This window comes from Sminthopsis crassicaudata, chromosome 4 (genome assembly GCF_048593235.1).
Source record: "Sminthopsis crassicaudata isolate SCR6 chromosome 4, ASM4859323v1, whole genome shotgun sequence".
Classification (NCBI taxonomy): domain Eukaryota; kingdom Metazoa; phylum Chordata; class Mammalia; order Dasyuromorphia; family Dasyuridae; genus Sminthopsis; species Sminthopsis crassicaudata.
In genome coordinates, this window is record NC_133620.1 from 382617164 (window position 1) to 382639158 (window position 21995).

A 21995-nucleotide genomic window follows, 5' to 3' on the forward strand; every position below is an offset into this window, starting at 1 on the left:
AGCTTTCCTTTTTTCCCCTCACACCTTTTTTACAGAAAATATATTGTGCATTATTTAAAAGTTCATATATAATAAATCTTCTCTACATGAAGGGTTTGTATTGATGCAACATCATGATGTGGAAGTAACCCTAAATTCTCAAAGGCTATCTTTGCCAAGTCCTACCATGTTGGAGAAGTTTGGTATGGAAATGCAAGAGGGAACCAATTTACTCTTATTTTTTTCTTAGCATAAGTTAAATTTGTCTAACTCAGAAAAATCAATAGATAGAGTATCTTACAAATAGTATATTACAAATTATAAACAATAACTAGCTCAAAATATCAAAAGGATTCAAAAAGCCTCCATCAGCTTTCAAAATTCAGCATTTTTATACCAATGAGCTCAATTACACTTAGAAGGTAATATTTTGTTATTGGTGTGCTTCCAAAATCTTGGAGGCCATTAAGATGAACTGGTAAACTATTAAATAATTTGACTTTGGAATCAGAAAAATTCTAGTTAGCCAATTAGATGATAATTTAGGATTAATAAAAATTTTACCCCTTTAATTTTCAAGTATGTAAATAGTTTCACAGTTTAAAATGCTGCATAAATGCTAGCTATTAGTATTTTAATCATTATTATTACTAGAATAAATCAGCCTTCATGAAGCATTTCTTCATAACTGTTCCTGCCTCTCCCAGATTTCTTTATCTCTCCTTGTTTTTGTTTTTTTTTCCTCTGAAACTGCCTTACATTATAAAGATAACAACCTATTTCAACTTTTGCTTAGGACATACCCTTTCCTCATTCTTCTTCTGTTCACATCACATTCTCCTCCACTTTGCTCACCTCAGATGTGTGCACTTATTCTTTTCTCACATTTATTCACTTAGATTACTAAAGAATGCAAACAAGCCTTGTGGCTTTCTTTTATTGGGTGAACAACAGTGTTCGTGCTCCAGTGATAATGTGCATGTCTTCCACTCTGTGACAGCAAATCCCCGAAAGGGAATGTGAACTGAAGTGGGTGGAAGTAACAACAATAGCATTTATTTATGTTTCTCTCTGAAACAGGTGGATGTGAAGGAAATATTTGAGCTCCACTTATGACAACCTAAGCTAGAAGAATTTGCTGTCCTGAACTTCCGCAGATGCAAATTTGTAGGGATAGCTCTGGCTGCTCTAGGAGATTGCTGAAACCCATCAGCTAAATCAGAAATTGAAATGCAAAATATCAACCCCAGATAAGAACCAGCACTTGTTGGTGATGCTGTTCTGAGGCCTCTGTGTCCATTTTCTAGTACATGAGCAGTTTTATACCAGTTCTGTAATCTATAGGTAAACTAATTTAGCTGGGGAAGGCTTATATAACTGAAATGTAAGCTATGACCGTGCTTATGGCAAGCACATCTTGTATTTAAGCAGTGTTGTGGAAAAAGCCCTGAACTTGGAGTCAGCCTGGGTTTGATCCTGAAAGAATGCTAACAGTGTGACTTTCCTTTAATGGATGAATAGCAGAGCTCATGCTTCAGTGAGAAATGTAAATGCCATTTATAACACATAACTCTGCCTGACCTTGGGCAGGTTGTTGTTTTTTTTCACCTTTGTGGGTCTTATTTACTCATCTGTACAAAGAAAAGGGTGGACCAGATAATGCTCTAAATCTTTGATGTTATGTCTCTTTTTCCCAAACAAAATAGAAGATTTTAAAGTTAGAAACACTTCTACAGAAGTCATAAAACTTCCATTCCTCATGTTTAGAAGGCTCTCTTTGTCTCTTGACCTTCAAATATTGGCTAAAAAAATCATCTTTTTTTTCTTCCTTGCCTTCTTTCATCTTTTCCTTCCTTCCTTCCTTCCTTCCTCCTTCCTTCCTTCCTTCCTTCCTTCCTTCCTTCCTCCTCTCCTCCCTCCCTCCCCTCCTTCCCTCCCTCCCTCCTTCCCTCCCTCCCTCTCTCCCTCCCTCCTTTCCTTCCTTCCTTCCTTCCTTCCTTCCTTCCTTCCTTCCTTCCTTCCTTCCTTCCTTCCTTCCTTCCTTCCTTCCTTCCTTCCTTCCTTCCTTCCTTCCTTTCTTTTCCTTTCTTCCTTCCTTCCTTCCTTCCTTCCTTCCTTCCTTCCTTCCTTCCTTCCTTCCTTCCTTCCTTCCTCCCTCCTCCCTCCCTCCCTCCCTCCCTTCCTTCCTTCCTTCCTTCCTTCCTCTTCCTTCCTTCCTTCCTTCCTTCCTTCCTTCCTTTCTTTCTTTCTTTCTTTCTTTCTTCTTTCTTTCTTTCTTTCTTTCTTTCCTTCCTTCCTTCCTTCCTTCCTTCCTTCCTTCCTTCCTTCCTTCCTTCCTTCCTTCCTTCCTTCCTTCCTTCCTTCCTTCCTTCCTTCCTTCCTTCCTTCTTTCTTTCTTTCTTTCTTTCTTTCTTTCTTTCTTTCTTTCTTTTCTTTCTTTCTTTCTTTCTTTCTTTCTTCTTTCTTTCTTTCTTTCTTTCTTTCTTTCTTTCTTTCTTTCTTTCTTTCTTTCTTTCTTTCTTTCTTCTTCCTTCCTTCTCTAATAGACTTTTATTTTCAAAATATTCAAAGATAGTTTCACAATTCACCTTACAAAACCTTGTAGTCCATATTTTTCTCTCCCTTACCCATATCTCCACCACTACACAGCAAGTAATTTAATACATGTTAGATGTGTCCAGTTCTTCTACACATATTTCCATATTTATCATGCTGCACAAGAAAAATCAGAACAAAAAGAAAAAAATAAGAAAAAAACAAGCAAACAAAACAAAACTATATTGTGTCCACATTCAATCTCCACAGATCTCTTTTGAATGCAGATGGCTCTCTTCATCACAAGTTTATTAAAATTGAGCTGAATCACCTCATTGTTGAAAAGAGCCAAGTCCATTTAAATGATCATTGAATCATCTTGTTGTTATTGTGTACAATGTTCTTTTAGTTCTACTCACTTCACTTAGCATCAGTTCTCTATTGGAGAGAGAAAGTCTCTCCAGGCCTTTCTGAAATCAACCTGTTGATCATTTCTTATAGAACAATAAATAATATCCCATAACATTAATATACCATAACTTATTCAGCTATTACCCAAGTGATGAACATCCATTCATTGCCGCTTGAAAAAGGGCTGCTACAAAGATTTTTTGCATATGTGGGTCCTTTTCCTTTTCTATGATCTCTCTGAGATACAGACCTAGTAGAGACACTGCTGATCAAATAGTATTCACAGTTTGATAGCTCTTTGGGCATAGTTCCAAATTGCTCTCTAGGATGGTTAGTTCAGTCCACAACTCCACCAACAATGTACTAGTTTTCCAGTTTTTCCACATCCTCTTTAATATTTATTATTTATTTTTCCTCTCATCTTAGCCAATCTGAGAGATGTGTAGTGGTACTTCAGAGTTGTTTTAATTTTTACTTCTCTAATCAGTAATGATTTAGAGCATTTTTTCATATAACTAGAGATGATAATTTCTTTGTATAAAAATTGTATGTTTATATCCTTTTATCATTTTTCAGTTGGAGAATAATTTGTATTCTTTTACATTTGAGCTGATACTCTATATATTTAGAAAGGAGACTTTTATCAGAACTCTTGGATATAAAATTTTTCCCACTTTTCTGCTTCTCTTCTAATCTTGTCCACATTGTTTTTGTACAAAAACTTTTGAATTTAATATAATCAGAATTATCCATTTTGTATTTCATAATTTACTCTGGTTCTCCTTTGACTTAAATCCCTTTCCTCTTCACAGATTTGAGAGGCAAACTATCCTTTGTTCTACTAACTTGCTTATATAATCACTCTTTATATTTAAATCATGAACTCATATTGAGTGTTGGTGTTGGTATTAGTCAATACCTAATTTCTGATTTTCCAATTTTCCAAGCAATTTTTGTCAAATAGTGTGTTCTGGATTTATCAAACATTAGATTACTGTAGTCATGTACCTAACCTATTCCACTGATCAACTACTATATTTCTTACCCAGTTATCAAACATTAGATTACTGTAGTCATGTACCTAACCTATTCCACTGATCAACTACTATATTTCTTACCCAGTACCAAATGATTTTGATGACTGATGCTTTATAATATAATTTTAGATCTGGTACAGCAAGGCTACCTTCAATTGCATTTTTTCATTAATTCCCTTGAAATTCTAGATCATTTGCAGACTTCCGGCCAAGATGGCTGCCTGGAGGCAGACAGCTGCTTGAGCTCCTCGTTTTCTCTCAGAACTTACTTCATGACAAGCCTCAGACTTAATGCTTGACCCAGAAAGAAATCCACAGATAATCACCAAGAGAAGACATCCTTGAAAGTCGCCAGAAAAGGTCTGTGTTTGCTCGGGGGAGGGTCAATCAGACTGGGCGCAGACTGAGGGCAGGCAAGCCAGAGCGAGACAGGCAGCTCACACAGCTCAGATTGGAGGGGGAGGGGTACGATCTCTGCCGTTTCTGCGAAAAGACTTTTTCCCCAGTGTGGATGCTCTGTCTTGGCAGCAAGCCAGGAGCATCAGAGAGGGTGTAAACACCGGAGGTGAAGATTAAAACCCCAGAAAGCCAGCATCTCTCAGAACCCGGCCATCCCCAACCCCCACCTGGACTGACTCAGTGCGTTCTCAGAGGCTCAGAGCACAGACTCAGTACAGTCATCGCTGTCCTGTTAGTGCCTCTCTGCTGCCCTACCCCCAGTCTGTAGAGGAAGCCCATTAATACCATCCATCCCCATCCCCCACAAAACAGACCAATTGTTTCTCTTGTCAGTTTGTTTTCTTTGATTCCTACTCTGACTAAATGAACAAAAAATTCAAAAGGGCTCTAACCATTGACAGCTTTTGAATGGAGAGAGAGCAGACTTCAAACACTGAGGAGACTAAAAACAGACTGTTTCCAGATGAATCCCCTAAGAGGGATATGAGCTGCTCCTCAATACAAAATAATCTCCTAGAGGAAATCAAAAAGGCTCTCACAAGAGAACTGGAAGAGAAATGGGAAAAGGAAAGGGAAGCTTGGCAAGAGAGCCTGGAGAAGTCATCCCATGCATTCAAAGACAGAGTGGATAAAGAAATCAAATCATTGAGAAACAAGATTAGTGAGCTGGAAAAGGTAAACAACTCCAAGGAAAACAGGATTAGTGAGCTGGAAAAAGAAAACAGCTCTCTAAAAAATAAAATGGATAAAATGGAAAAAAAATTCCATAGAAGATAAAAACTCAATTGGACAATTACAAAGAGATATAAAAAAAGTGAGTGAAGAAAATACATCATTGAAAATTAGACTGGAACAAGTAGAAATGAATGACTCAAGGAGAAACCAAGAGGTAGTCAAGCAAAACCAGAGAAATGAAACAATTGAAAAGAATGTCAAGTACCTTATTAGAAAGACAACACTTGACTTCCGGCCAAGATGGCGACGTGGAGGCAGACAGCTGCTTGAGCTCCTCGTTTTCTCTCAGAACTTACTTCATGACAAGCCTCTGACTTAATGCTTGACCCAGAAAGAAATCCACAAATTATCACCAAGAGAAGACATCCTTGAAAGTCGCCAGAAAAGGTCTGTGTTTGTTCGGGGGAGGGTCAATCAGACTGGGCGCAGACTGAGGGCAGACAGCCAGAGCAAGACAGGCAGCTCACACAGCTCAGACCGGAGGGGGAGGGGTGTGATCTCTGTCGTTTCTGTGAAAGGGCTTTTGCCCCAGTGTGGATGCTCCGTCTTGGCAGCAAGCCAGGAGCGGTGGAGAGGGTGTAAACACTGGAGGTGAAGATTAAAACCCCAGAAAGCCAGCGTCTCTCAGAGCCCGGCCACCCCCAACCCCCACCTGGACTGACTCGGTGCGTTCTCGGAGCCTCAGAGCGCAGACTCAGTACAGTCATTGCTGTTCTGTTAGTGGCTCTCTGCTGCCCTACCCCCAGTCTGTAGAGGAAGCCCATTAATACCATCCAGCCCTATCCCCCGCAAAACAGACCAATTGTTTCTCTTGTCAGTTTGTTTTCTTTGATTCCTACTCTGACAAGATGAACAAAAAATTCAAAAGGACTCTAACCATTGACAGCTTCTGTGTGGAGAGGGAGCAGACTTCAAATGCTGAGGAGACTAGGAACAGAATGTCCCCAGATGTATCCCCTGGGAGGGATATAAGCTGCTCCTCAATACAAAAGAACCTCATAGAGGAAATCAAAAAGGCTCTCACAAGAGAGCTGGAAGAGAAATGGGAAAAGGAAAGGGAAGCTTGGCAAGAGAGCCTGGAGAAGTCATCCCATGCATTCAAAGACAGAATGGATAAAGAAATCAAATCATTGAGAAACAAGATTAGTGAGCTGGAAAAGGTAAACAACTCCAAGGAAAACAGGATTAGAGAGCTGGAAAAAGAAATCAGCTCTCTAAAAAATACAATGGAAAAAAATTCCATAGAAGATAAAAACTCAATTGGACAATTACAAAGAGATATAAAAAAAGTGAGTGAAGAAAATACATCATTGAAAATTAGACTGGAACAAGTAGAAATGAATGACTCAAGGAGAAACCAAGAGGGAGTCAAGCAAAACCAGAGAAATGAGACAATTGAAAAGACTGTCAAGTACCTTACCAGAAAGACAACAGACCTGGAAAACAGATCCAGGAGAGACAATTTGAGAATAATCGGACTCCCTGAAAAATGGGAGGAAAAAAAGAGCTTGGACACCATTTTCGAGGAAATTATCAAAGAGAACTGCCCAGACGTTTTGGAAACAGAGGGTAAAATAGACATTGAGAAAATTCATCGATCACCTACTGAAAGGGACCCTAAAATCAAAACGCCAAGAAATATAGTGGCCAAGTTCAAGAACCATCAGACAAAGGAAAAGATATTGGAAGCTGCTAGAAAAAAACAATTCAGATATGGAGGATCCACAATAAGGATAACACAGGATCTAGCAGCGTCCACATTAAAAGAACGCAGGGCCTGGAACATGATATTCCGAAAGGCTAAGGAACTTGGTATGCAGCCAAGAATAACTTACCCAGCAAGAATGAGCATCATTTTCCAGGGAAGAAGATGGACATTTAACGAAATAAATGAATTCCATCTATTTTTGATGAAAAAACCAGACCTACATAAAAGGTTTGATCTTCAAATACAGAACTCAAGAGACTTCTAAAAAAGGTAAAAAGAAATCTTGAGAACTATACTTCTGTCAAAAAAATATGTAAAGAACATATGTACAATTTGTCTTAGAAACTAGAGGTGGAAAGGAGATTATATCATAAAAAAGTATAAAGTGGTGGTACTACATCTCATGAAGAGGCAAAGGTAACCTATTATATCTGAGAGAAAGAAAGGAGGGAGATGAACATAGCGTGTATCAATAGACATATTCGATTTATGGTGAAACTTCTTCCACTTCATTGAAAAGTGAAAGGGAAGGAGTAAGCTAAGGGGAAGGGAATACAGTAATTTCGAGGAAAAGGGATAAAATAAGGGGAGGATCTTTAAGGTGGGGGAGGGATCCTAAAAAGGGAGGGCTGTGAAAAGCAAGTGGTGTTTACCAGTTTAATACTGGATAGGAGGGTAAAAGGGAAGGAAAGGGGAAAAGCATAAGCAGGGGTTAATAGGATGGCAAGCAATATAGAATTAGTCCTTCTAACCATAAATGTGAATGGGGCAAACTGCCTCATAAAGAGGAAGCAGTTAGCAGACTGGATTAAAAGTCAGAATCCTACTATATGTTGTTTACAGGAAACACACCTGAAACAGGATGAGACATTCAAACTAAAAGTAAAAGGGTGGAGCAGAATCTATTATGCTTCAGGCAAAACCAAAAAAGCAGGAGTAGCCATCCTCATCTCAGATCAAGCAAAAACAAAAATTGATCTAATTAAAAGAGATAAGGAAGGGCATTATATCCTGCTAAAGGGAAGCATCAATAGTGAAGCCGTATCAATATTAAACATGTATGCACCAAGTGGTGCAGCATCTAAATTCTTAAAAGAGAAATTAAGAGAGCTGCAAGAGGAAATAGATAGCAAAACTATAATAGCGGGAGATCTCAACCTTGCACTATCAGAATTAGATAAATCAAACCACAAAATAAATAAGAAAGAAGTCAAAGAGGTAAATAGAATACTAGAAAAGTTTGATATGATAGATCTTTGGCGAAAGCTAAATGGAGACAGAAAGGAATATACTTTCTTCTCAGCAGTTCATGGAACCTATACAAAAATTGATCATATACTAGGGCATAAAAACCTCAAAATCAAATGCAGTAAGGCAGAAATAGTAAATGCATCCTTTTCAGACCATAATGCAATCAAAATAACATTTAATAAAAAGCCAGGGGAAAATAGACCAAAAAATAATTTGAAACTAAATAATCTTATACTAAAGAATGATTGGGTAAAACAGCAAATCATAGACATAATTAATAACTTCACCCAAGAAAATGACAATAATGAGACATCATACCAAAATGTGTGGGATACAGCCAAAGCAGTAATTAGGGGAAGTTTTATATCTCTACAGGCCTACTTGCATAAAATAGAGAAAGAGAGGGCCAACGAATTGGGTTTACAACTAAAATTGCTAGAAAAGGAACAAATTAAAAACCCCCAGACAAACACAAAACTTGAAATTCAAAAAATAAAAGGTGAGATTGATAAAATTGAAAGTAAAAAAACTATTGAATTAATTAATAAAACTAAGAGTTGGTTTTATGAAAAAACCAACAAAATAGACAAACCCTTAGTAAACCTGATTAAAAAAAGGAAAGAGAAAAAGCAAATTGATAGTCTTGAAAATGAAAAGGGTGAACTCACCACTAATGAAGAGGAAATTAGAACAATAGTTAAGAGCTACTTTGCTCAACTTTATGCCGATAAATTTGATAACTTAAATGAAATGGAAGAATACCTTCAAAAATATAGCTTGCCCAGATTAACAGAGGAAGAAGTAAGTAGTCTAAATAGTCCCATCTCAGAAAAAGAAATAGACCAAGCTATTAACCAACTTCCTAAGAAAAAGTCCCCAGGACCAGATGGATTTACAGGTGAATTCTACCAAACATTTAAAGAACAACTAACTCCAATGCTATGTAAACTATTTGAAAAAATAGGGATTGAAGGAGTCCTACCAAATTCCTTCTATGACACAGACATGGTACTGATACCTAAACCAGGTAGATCGAAAACTGAGAAAGAAAACTATAGACCAATTTCCTTAATGAATATTGATGCTAAAATCTTAAATAAGATATTAGCAAATAGACTTCAGAAAATCATCCCCAGGATAATACACTATGACCAAGTGGGATTTATACCAGGAATGCAGGGCTGGTTTAATATTAGGAAAACTATTAGTATAATTGACCATATTAATAATCAAATTAATAAAAACCATATGATCATCTCAATAGATGCAGAAAAGGCATTTGATAAAATCCAACATCCATTCCTACTAAAAACGCTTGAGAGTATAGGAATAAATGGACTATTCCTTAAAATAATAAGGAGCATATATTTAAAACCTTCAGTAAACATCATATGTAATGGTGATAAACTAGAACCTTTCCCTGTTAGATCAGGAGTGAAACAAGGTTGCCCACTATCACCATTACTATTCAATATAGTACTAGAAACTCTAGCCTTGGCAATAAGAGCCGAGAAAGAGATCCAAGGAATTAGAGTAGGAAATGAAGAAATCAAATTGTCACTTTTCGCAGATGACATGATGGTATACTTAGAGAACCCCAAAGACTCTGCTAAAAAGCTATTAGAAATAATTCAGAATTTTAGCAAAGTCGCAGGATACAAAATAAATCCACATAAATCCTCAGGATTTTTATACATTACCAACACAATCCAACAGCAAGAGATACAAAGAGAAATTCCATTCAAAATAACAGTCGATAGTATCAAATATTTGGGAATATATCTACCAAAGGAGAGTCAGGAATTATATGAGCAAAATTACAAAACACTTGCCACAAAAATAAAGTCAGATTTAAATAATTGGAAAGACATTCAATGTTCTTGGATAGGCCGAGCGAATATAATAAAGATGACAATACTCCCCAAACTAATCTATTTATTTAGTGCTATACCAATCAGACTCCCAAGAAACTATTTTAATGACCTAGAAAAAATAACAACAAAATTCATATGGAAGAATAAAAGGTCGAGAATTGCAAGGGAACTAATGAAAAAAAAGTCAGAGGAAGGTGGTCTAAGTGTACCTGATTTAAAGCTATATTATAAAGCAACAGTCACCAAAACCATTTGGTATTGGCTAAGAAATAGACTAGTTGATCAGTGGCATAGGTTAGGTTCACAGGACAAGATAGTGAATAAAAATAGCAATCTAATCTTTGACAAACCCAAAGATCCCAAATTTTGGGATAAGAATTCATTATTTGACAAAAACTGCTGGGAAAACTGGAAATTAGTATGGCAGAAACTAGGCATGGACCCACATTTAACACCACATACTAAGATTAGATCAAAATGGGTCCAAGATTTAGGCATAAAGAACGAAATCATAAATAAATTGGAGGAACATGGGATGGTTTACCTCTCAGACTTGTGGAGGAGGAAGGAGTTTGTGTCCAAGGGAGAACTAGAGACCATTAGTGATCACAAAATAGAACATTTTGATTACACCAAATTAAAAAGTTTCTGCACAAACAAAACTAATGCAAACAAGATTAGAAGGGAAGTAACAAATTGGGAAAAAATTTTTACAGTTAAAGGTTCTGATAAAGGCCTCATCTCCAAAATATACAGAGAATTGACTTTAATCTATAAGAAATCAAGCCATTCTCCAATTGATAAATGGTCAAAGGATATGAACAGACATTTTTCAGATGATGAAATTAAAACTATTTCCACTCATATGAAAGAGTGTTCCAAATCACTATTGATCAGAGAAATGCAAATTAAGACAACTCTGAGGTATCATTACACACCTGTCAGATTGGCTAAGATGACAGGAACAAATAACGATGAATGTTGGAGGGGCTGTGGGAAAACTGGGACACTGATGCATTGTTGGTGGAGTTGTGAAAGAATCCAACCATTCTGGAGAGCAATCTGGAATTATGCCCAAAAAGCTATCAAAATGTGCATATCCTTTGACCCAGCCATACTACTACTGGGCTTATACCCCAAGGAACTACTAGAGAAGGGAAAGGGTCCTGTATGTGCCAAAATGTTTGTGGCAGCCCTTTTCATAGTGGCTAGAAGCTGGAAGATGAATGGATGTCCATCAATTGGAGAATGGTTGGGTAAACTATGGTATATGAATGTTATGGAATATTATTGTTCTATAAGAAATGACCAACAGGAGAAATATAGAGAGGCTTGGAGAGACTTACATCAACTGATGCTAAGTGAAACGAGCAGAACCAGAAGATCATTATACACTTCAACAATGATACTGTACGAGGATGTATGCTGATGGAAGTGGATTTCTTCAACATAGAGAAGAGCTAATCCAATTCCAATTGATTAATGATGGAAAGAACCAGCTACATCCAGAAAAGGAACAATGGGAAATGAATGTAAACTGTTATTTGTACCTTCTGAATCCAATTCTTCCTGTGCAACAAAAAATTCGGTTCTACACACATATATTGTATCTAAATTATACTGTAATATATTTAACATATATAAGACTGCTTGCCATCTGGGGGAGGGGTTTGGGGGAGGAAGGGAAAAAATCTGAATAGAAGTAAGTGCAAGGGATAATGTTGTAAAAAATTACCCATGCATATGTACTGTCAAAAAATGTTATAATTATAAAATAAAATAAAAATAAATTAAAAAAAAAAAAAAAAAAAAAAAAAAAAAAAAAAAAAAGAAAGACAACACTCGTGGAAAAGAGATCCAGGAGAGACAATTTGAGAATAATCGGACTCCCTGAAAAATGTGAGGAAAAAAAGAGCTTGGACACCATTTTCAAGGAAATTATCAAAGAGAACTGCCCAGACGTTCTGGAAACAGAGGGTAAAATAGACATTGAAAAAATTCATCGATCACCTACTGAAAGGGACCCTAAAATCAAAACGCCAAGAAATATAGTGGCCAAGTTCAAGAACCATCAGACAAAGGAAAAGATATTAGAAGCTGCTAGAAAAAAGCAATTGAGATATGGAGGATCCACAATAAGGATAACCCAGGATCTAGCAGCGTCCACATTAAAAGAACGAAGGGCCTGGAACATGATATTCCGAAAAGCTAAGGGACTTGGTGTGCAGCCAAGAATAACTTACCCCAGCAAGAATGAGCATCGTTTTCCAGGGAAGAAGATGGACATTTAATGAAATAAATGAATTTCATCTATGTTTGATGAAAAAACCAGACCTACATAAAAGGTTTGATCTTCAAATACAGAACTCGAGAGATTTCTAAAAAGGTAAAAAGAAATCTTGAGAACTATACTTCTGCCAAAAAAATATGTAAAGAACATATGTACAATTTGTCTTAGAAACTAGGGGTGGAAAGGAAATTATATCATAAAAAAGTGTAAAGTGATGGTACTACATCTCATGAAGAGGCAAAGGTAACCTATTATATCTGAGAGAAAGAAAGGAGGGAGATGAACATAGTGTGTATCAATAGACATATTCGATTTATGGTGAAACTTCTTCCACTTCATTGAAAAGTGAAAGGGAAGGAGTAAGCTAAGGGGAAGGGAATACAGTAATTTCGAGGAAAAGGGGTAAAATAAGGGGAGGATCTTTAAGGTGGGGGAGGGATCCTAAAAAGGGAGGGAGGGCTGTGAAAAGCAAGTGGTGTTCACCAGTTTAATACTGGGTAGGGGGGTAAGAGGGAAGGAAAGGGGAAAAGCATAAGCAGGGGTTAATAGGATGGCAAGCAATATAGAATTAGTCCTTCTAACCATAAATGTGAATGGGGCAAACTGCCTCATAAAGAAGAAGCAGTTAGCAGACTGGATTAAAAGTCAAAATCCTACTATATGTTGTTTACAGGAAACACACCTGAAACAGGGTGAGACATTCAAACAGAAAGTAAAAGGGTGGAGCAGAATCTATTATGCTTCAGGCAAAACCAAAAAAGCTGGAGTAGCCATCCTCATCTCAGATCAAACAAAAACAAAAATTGATCTAATTAAAAGAGATAAGGAAGGGCATTATATCCTACTAAAAGGCAGCATCAATAATGAAGCAGTATCAATATTAAACATATATGATCAATATTAAACATATATGCACCAAGTGGTGCAGCATCTAAATTCTTAAAAGAGAAATTAAGAGAGCTGCAAGAGGAAATAGATAACAAAACTATAATAGCGGGAGATCCCAACCTTGCACTCTCAGAATTAGATAAATCAAACCACAAAATAAATAAGAAAGAAGTAAAAGAGGTAAATAGAATACTAGAAAAGTTTGATATGATAGATCTTTGGCGAAAGCTAAATGGAGACAGAAAGGAATATACTTTCTTCTCAGCAGTTCATGGAACCTATACAAAAAGTGATCATATACTAGGGCATAAAAACCTCAAAATCAAATGCAGTAAGGCAGAAATAGTAAATGCATCCTTTTCAGACCATAATGCAATCAAAATCACATTTAATAAAAAGCCAGGGGAAAATAGACCAAAAAATAATTTGAAACTAAATAATCTTATACTAAAGAATGATTGGGTAAAACAGCAAATCATAGACATAATTAATAACTTCACCCAAGAAAATGACAATAATGAGACATCATACCAAAATGTGTGGGATACAGCCAAAGCAGGAATAAGGGGAAGCTTTATATCTCTACAGGCCTACTTGCATAAAATAGAGAAAGAAAAGGCAACGAATTGGGCTTACAACTAAAATTGCTAGAAAAGGAACAAATTAAAAACCCCCAACAAACATAAAACTTGAAATTCAAAAAATAAAAAGTGAGATTAATAAAATTGAAAGTAAAAAAACTATTGAATTAATTAATAAAACTAAGAGTTGGTTCTATGAAAAAACCAAGAAAATAGACAAACCCTTAGTACACCTGATTTAAAAAAGGAAAGAGAAAAAGCAAATTGTTAGTCTTGAAAATGAAAAGGGTGAACTCACCACTAATGAAGAGGAAATTAGAACAATAGTTAAGAGCTACTTTGCTCAATTTTATGCCGATAAATTCGATAACTTAAATGAAATGGAAGAATACCTTCAAAAATATAGCTTGCCCAGATTAACAGAGGAAGAAGTAAGTAGTCTAAATAGTCCCATCTCAGAAAAAGAAATAGACCAAGCTATTAACCAACTTCCTAAGAAAAAGTCCCCAGGACCAGATGGATATACATGTGAATTCTACCAAACATTTAAAGAACAACTAACTCCAATGCTATGTAAATATTTGAAAAAATAGGGATTGAAGGAGTCCTACCAAATTCCTTCTATGACACAGACATGGTACTGATACCTAAACCAGATAGATTGAAAACTATAGACCAATTTCCTTAATGAATATTGATGCTAAAATTTTAAATAAGATATTAGCAAATAGACTTCAGAAAATCATCCCCAGGATAATACACTATGACCAAGTGGGATTTATACCAGGAATGCAGGGCTGGCTTAATATTAGGAAAACTACTAGTATAATTGACCATATTAATAATCAAATTAATAAAAACCATATGATCATCTCAATAGATGCAGAAAAAGCATTTGATAAAATCCAACATCCATTCCTATTAAAAACGCTTGAGAGTATAGGAATAAATGGACTATTCTTTAAAATAATCAGGAGCATATATTTAAAACCTTCAGTAAACATCATATGTAATGGCGATAAACTAGAACCTTTCCCTATAAGATCAGGAGTGAAACAAGGTTGCCCACTATCACCATTACTTTTCAATATAGTACTAGAAACTCTAGCCTCGGCAATAAGAGCCGAGAAAGAGATTCAAGGAATTAGAGTAGGAAATGAGGAAAGCAAATTATCACTTTTCACAGATGACATGATGGTATACTTAGAGAACCCCAAAGACTCTGCTAATTATTTCTATTAGAAATAATTCAGAATTTTAGAAAAGTTGCAGGATACAAAATAAATCCACATAAATCCTCAGCATTTTTATACATTAACAACACAATCCAACAGCAAGAGATACAAAGAGAAATTCCATTCAAAATAACGGTCGATAGTATAAAATATTTGGGAATATATCTACCAAAGGAGAGTCAGGAATTATATGAGCAAAATTATGAAACACTTGCCACAAAAATAAAGTCAGATTTAAATAATTGGAAAGACATTCAGTGCTCTTGGATAGGCCGAGCGAATATAATTAAGATGACAATACTCCCTAAACTAATCTATTTATTTAGTGCTATACCAATCAGACTTCCAAGAAACTATTTAAATAACCTAGAAAAAATAACAACAGAATTCATATGGAACAACAAAAGGTCGAGAATTTCAAGGGAAGTAATGAAAAAAAAATTGAGTGAAGGTGGTCTAGCTGTACCTGATCTAAAACTATATTATAAAGCAACAGTCACCCAAACCATTTGGTATTGGCTAAGAAATAGACTAGTTGATCAGTGGCATAGGTTAGGTTCACAGGGCAAGATAGTGAATAAAAATAGCAATCTAGTGTTTGACAAACCCAAAGATCCCAACTTTTTGGATAAGAAATCATTATTTGACAAAAACTGCTGGGAAAACTGGAAATTAGTATGGCAGAAACTAGGCATGGACCCACATTTAACACCACATAGTAAGATTAGATCAAAATGGGTCCAAGATTTAGGCATAAAGAACGAAATCATAAATAAATTGGAGGAACATGGGATGGTTTACCTCTCAGACTTGTGGAGGAGGAAGGAGTTTGTGTCCAAGGGAGAACTAGAGACCATTAGTGATCACAAAATAGAACATTTTGATTACACCAAATTAAAAAGTTTCTGCACAAACAAAACTAATGCAAACAAGATTAGAAGGGAAGTAACAAATTGGGAAAACATTTTTACAGTTAAAAGTTCTGATAAAGGCCTCATCTCCAAAATATACAGAGAATTGACTTTAATTTATAAGAAATCAAGCCATTCTCCAATTGACAAATGGTCAAAGGATATGAACAGACAATTTTCAGATGATGAAATTAAAACTATTTCCACTCATATGAAAGAGTGTTCCAAATCACTATTGATCAGAGAAATGCAAATTAAGACAACTCTGAGATATCATTACATACCTGTCAGATTGGCTAAGATGACAGGAACAAATAACGATGAATGTTGGAGGGGCTGTGGGAAAACTGGGACACTGATGCATTGTTGGTGGAGTTGTGAAAGAATTCAACCATTCTGGAGAGCAATCTGGAATCATGCCCAAAAAGTTATCAAAATGTGCATACCCTTTGACCCAGCCATACTACTACTGGGCTTATATCCCAAGGAAATACTAAAGAAGGGAAAGGGACCTGTATGTGCCAAAATGTTTGTGGCAGCCCTTTTCATAGTGGCTAGAAGCTGGAAGATGAATGGATGTCCATCAATTGGAGAATGGTTGGGTAAATTATGGTATATGAAGGTTATGGAATATTATTGTTCTGTAAGAAATGACCAACAAGAACAATACAGAGAGGCTTGGAGAGACTTACATCAATTGATGCTAAGTGAAACAAGCAGAACCAGAAGATCATTATACACTTCAACAATGATACTGTATGAGGATGTATTCTGATGGAAGTGGATATCTTCAACATAGGGAAGAGCTAATCCAATTCCAATTGATTAATGATGGACAGAATCAGCTACATCCAGAAAAGGAATACTGGGAAATGAGTGTAAACTGTTATTTTTACCTTCTGAATCCAGTTCTTCCTGTGCTACAAGAAATTCGGTTCTACACACATATATTGTATCTAGAACATACTGTAATATATTTAACATGTATAAAACTGCCTGCCATCTGGGGGAGGGGATTGGAGGAGGAAGGGAAAAAATCTGAATAGAAGTAAGTGCAAGGGATAATGTTGTAAAAAATTACCCATGCATATGTACTGTCAAAAAAAGTTATAATTATAAAATAAAATAAAAATTAAATTAAAAAAAGAAATTCTAGATCATTTATTCTTCCAGATGAACTTTATTATTATTATTTAACCCTGTAAAATTTCTTGTAAGTTTGATTAGTTTGGCACTGAATAAGTAGATTAATTAATTAGTAGATTAATTTTTTTTATTATATTAGCCTTGCCTACCCATGAGCACATGATACATTTCCAGTTCATTAGATCTGACTTTATTTGTGAGGAAAGTGTATTGTAATAATATTCATATAATTCCTGACTTTGCCTCGCAGGAAGACTTCCAAATTCTTTATATTATCTACAGTAATTTTAAATGAAATTTCTCTTTGTATCTCTTGCTGTTGGGCTTTGTTGGTAACATATAGAAATGCTGATAATTTCTGTGGGTTTATTTTGTATTCTGCAGCTCTAATTGTTTCTAGTAATTCTTTAATTGATTCCCTAGGATGCTCTAAATATACTATCATGTCATCTTCAAAGAGTGATAATTTTGTTACCTCATTACCTACTCTAATTCCTTTACTTTCTTTTTCTTCTCTTATTGCTAAAGCTAACATTTCAAATACAATGTTTATATTGTACAATATTTATATGAATAAAACCAAATGAATGCCAAATGCATATTGCTTAGATTATCACAAGCATTTGGATCAGCAGCTCATTTAGTTACTCTATTAATATGTTGTTGTTATTCTTTGTCCTTCATTCTTCAAGATGACCATGACATTAAGGAGATGTTGCCATGATATGCAAATGAACTGAATTTGAGTGAGAGAGGGTTGTGCACTTGTGCCTCACTTTTCCCTCCAGAGTCATCTGGATCCAGTGGCAAGATGAAAAATGTTCATCTAGGATAACTTCAGCTGACTGACAGTAAGTTGGACCCCCACTGAAAAGGAAGAGCAAAAGGGGATACATTTAGGAAATTACATTGCATTGTTGATGATCAAAACTGTTCCTTTTAGCAACTAACTCTCAGGAAAACCCCTATTTTCTACAGGATACCTTTAATGATCCTCTTTAATTCTAATACTTTACCTCTTTTGATTATCCCCAATTTATTCTGAATATATCTTGCTTGTATATAGTTGTTTGCATGTTGTCTCCCCTCTTTCCCATTATATTTTGAGTTCCTTATTTGTTTTCTTTCTCTCCCCAGCACTTAGAACAATGCTTGGCACATTATAGGGACTTAATTATTGGCTTTTGATTTGATTCGAATTTAACTGAGCATCCTTGTTTGAATTTCAAAGTATCTTTTTAAGCAATAATATAATACAAATAGTTAACATTTATGCAGTCAGTTCTGCTATAACACTATTTTTGAAAATGAGACTTTGCTCCAAAATGTTTATTATCTTAGAGAATAATTTGAACATAAATCAAGTTTAAACTTTGGTTATTGAAGATTTTGCCCTAGCAAAATCACAAGAAAGAAAAAAGAAAACATACCATTTCATAGTAACACAACAACACACAACCCTGACTTTCACAGTCAAACTTCAGGTCTTTTTTTTTCAAGGCAAAGTACCATATTTATTGTACTTCTTCTGGTATAGTAGTAGGAAGTTTGAGAAGAGCTGTTTTGTATTTCAAAAGCAATCTACCCATACTCTCCCTTCTTCCATGGCCACTGCCACTGCTCTCTTGCCATTACCCTTTTGCCACTTGCAATGAACAGACATCTCTATTAATTGTAGTATTTTTGTATCTCTTAATCATGTAACATGTATGGGAATGCTACTATTTTTATTAAGTTCCTATCTTTTCTTACATGTCACCAATAAAATTTTTAAGATTTTTGTCCCAAACTCCATTTTCCGCATAAGGCCAGTCATTTTTACTTCAAGATTTTGCAAACTGCAATGATCTTTTTAGGAAGGCAAATGATGTTTTAAAGGAGAACTGACAATTTTCAGGCCATAAATACAGTTTTCAGAACCCAAATATTATTTCATTTGGTCTTCACAATAACTTGTTAAACTGATGATATTATTATTATCCTTATTTCATAGTCCAGGAAACCAAGAAACATCAAGTGACTATTCCAAGATCATATCTCTGCTAAGTGTCTCAGCAGTAAAACCAAATTAAGTGCTTTAGCCACTAAATATTCTAGGTGCCAACTCTTCCAATGATCTTACATTGCATTGTGGATTCAGGAATCTCTCCTGATATGCCTGATATGCCCAAAATAAATAATACCCTTTTAACAGATCTGGTTCACTTAAAAATGAAAATGTCCCTGCCTTCTTGGAGCTCCCATTCTATTGAAAGACATTAGGTACACATATAAATATAGAGAGAATGAATAAAATTCAAATAAATAGAGTTGGAGGTCACTAACACTTGGGGAAAGGAAGTAAATCTGGAAGACTTTATGTAGAAAGTGGTATTTAAACTGTATCTTCAAGTAAGAAATGAGGCAGAAGTGAGAAGAGAGTATATTCCAGACATGTATTCCTCTGTACAGGGAGATGAAATGGTAATTGTGAGGAAGAGGAAAGGTTGGTTTCAACTGGATAATTGTAACTTGTATCATCTATTTGTAGTCATGCTATATCCATTTTTTAACAACCACTACATTATCCCCATTTAGGTTCTAGGGAAGTGTATTGTTTGTATTTGATTCCCTAGTAGCCAACATATTGCCTTGTACATTTATTGTTCTTTGAGCATTCCTAAACTTTATTATTATTATTTTTTTTTTTTTTGCAAAGAAATCAGGGTTAAATGACTTGCTGGTGTGTGTGGTTTTTTTTTTTTTTTTTTTTTTTTTTTTTTTTTGAGGGAAGGGTCACACAGTTAGTAAGTGTTAAATATCTGAGGTCAAATTTGAAGGCAAGTAAGTACACCTGATTACAGGATAGTGCTCTATCCAATGCACCATCTAGTTGCCTCCCTAACTTTAATTTCATTTATATAGAAAACGATGGATAAAGAAACTTCCTCTCCTAATATAGATCAGTGACAGCTCTACACCTTACAGTTTTAGGGACACTGACAGGTTATATAGCCTCTATTTATCAGAGGTGAGACATGAACCTAGGGTTGGTCTAATTCTGAGGTCAGATCTCTAACCAGCATCCTATGCTGCTTTGCTGATAGTGGGTACTTAGTGATTTTCATCTTTGAATTAAATTGAAAAGGTGCTTGTTTTGGAGTAGGATAAGGGTTCAAATCTTGACCCTGACACACTTCTTTTTATAACTTTTGACAAAACATATTTTCTCTCTGAAAATTAAAGTGCCTCTGTAAAATACGGGATTCTACCCAGTCCTCAAAATTCCTTCTAGATCTAAAACTGATTCAGTCCAGGTCTAATCCAATGAATTGAATTAAATTGAAATATATATATATACATATATATATATATATATATATATATATATATATATGTGTGTGTGTGTGTGTGTGTGTGTGTGTATTACATACATATATATAAACAAATAATGTAGTTAAACTATGAAAATGACTCATTGCTATAATATGCTGAAGGGTAGAAGTGAAGGGTTTATATTTGAATTTCTGACAAGTTTATTTAGTTATGGACTGTCCTTGTGGGTTACATCCTATAAAGTTGTTTTTATTTTGTTTTGTTTTTTTGAAAGAATATGGTAAATTTATATTGTAAACTATTCAGAAGTGGTCATATCCTTTATGTGAAATTTAAAACTTGATTTAACTTTATCTTCTGAATTTAAACAATATCTTAAAAATAAGAGCCCTAACTACCTATTTCCTATTTCAGTGGGAACAAATGAATAGCAGCATTGTAGACTGGATAGAGTAATGGACTTATAATCAGGATAACCTGGATTCAAAATCTGCTTTGCAATCTTATTAGTTATGTCACCATGGATAAATTATTGAACCTATCTGTGTTTCATTTTTTTTTAATCTATAATATTAGACAGTTGGACCCTAAGGTCCCAAATTTACCTTAGAGCTTTGAGCTGCAATCCTATAAATATCTCTTTATATAAAACAGTATAGAAGGTGTGCTAGATTTGGAGGCATAGGGGTTGAGTTCATATTTCTTCTGTGTCCCTTGTTATTTTGGCAAATTCTTTAAAATCAAAAAAGGGTTATTTAATTTTTTGTCTTTGTATACCATGACTGAGCACAATGCCTGGTACATAATAGGTGTTTAATAATTGTTTGTTGATTGATCAATTGTAACTTTGGATAAATCGCTTAATGTTTCTGGAATCCAATTTCCTCATCTATATAGGGAATTTGGACTAGATGACTTCTTGAGAACTTTATCAAATGTGACTCTATTATCATAAGTAAATGCATAAATTTACTAGCTATTTCAAGAAAAAGAAAAAATGGGGAACAACGAATGCAGAAGGATGAAAGGAAACTAGTGGACAGGATAGTTGGTTTCATGTGGATATTTCTTATCTTTCTGCCTTAAGTGGATAATGAAATATCCTTTTTAAGAATCTGAGTTTGTTTTTTGATTTTTCAGGCTTTTCTAAGGCACTACTTATGAGTTATAATATACAGATGTGAAATCAATGGTTAGGTGAGCCTTCTAATTAGATTAATCCCCAGAACAAGAAAACATTTATCATAAGATTTTTGTGAGAAATCTACTGAGAGTCTTTATTTTCCCTGTTGGATGCTTTTCACAGAAAGGATTTCCTTTATTCATTGATTCATAAATTTAGAGTTCCAAGGATATTAGATCATGTCAAATTTACCATCCCACCTTGTGAAGACCGAGTTAGCACCCTGGATACCTTAGAATCAGCCAGAATCAGGATAAGCAAAAATCCTTGGTCTTTATTCTTGGTCTTAGAGGTAGAAGTGAAATTGGATGGATGCAGGATCTTCATTACCTCTCCTCTCTTTCACCACCCAAGGTGATTCTGTCTGGTTTTACTCCACCCCCTAATACTTCCCACAATTCTCTGTATACACCAAAAGATTGAACCAACACAAAATAGTGGGAAGATCCATTTTCCA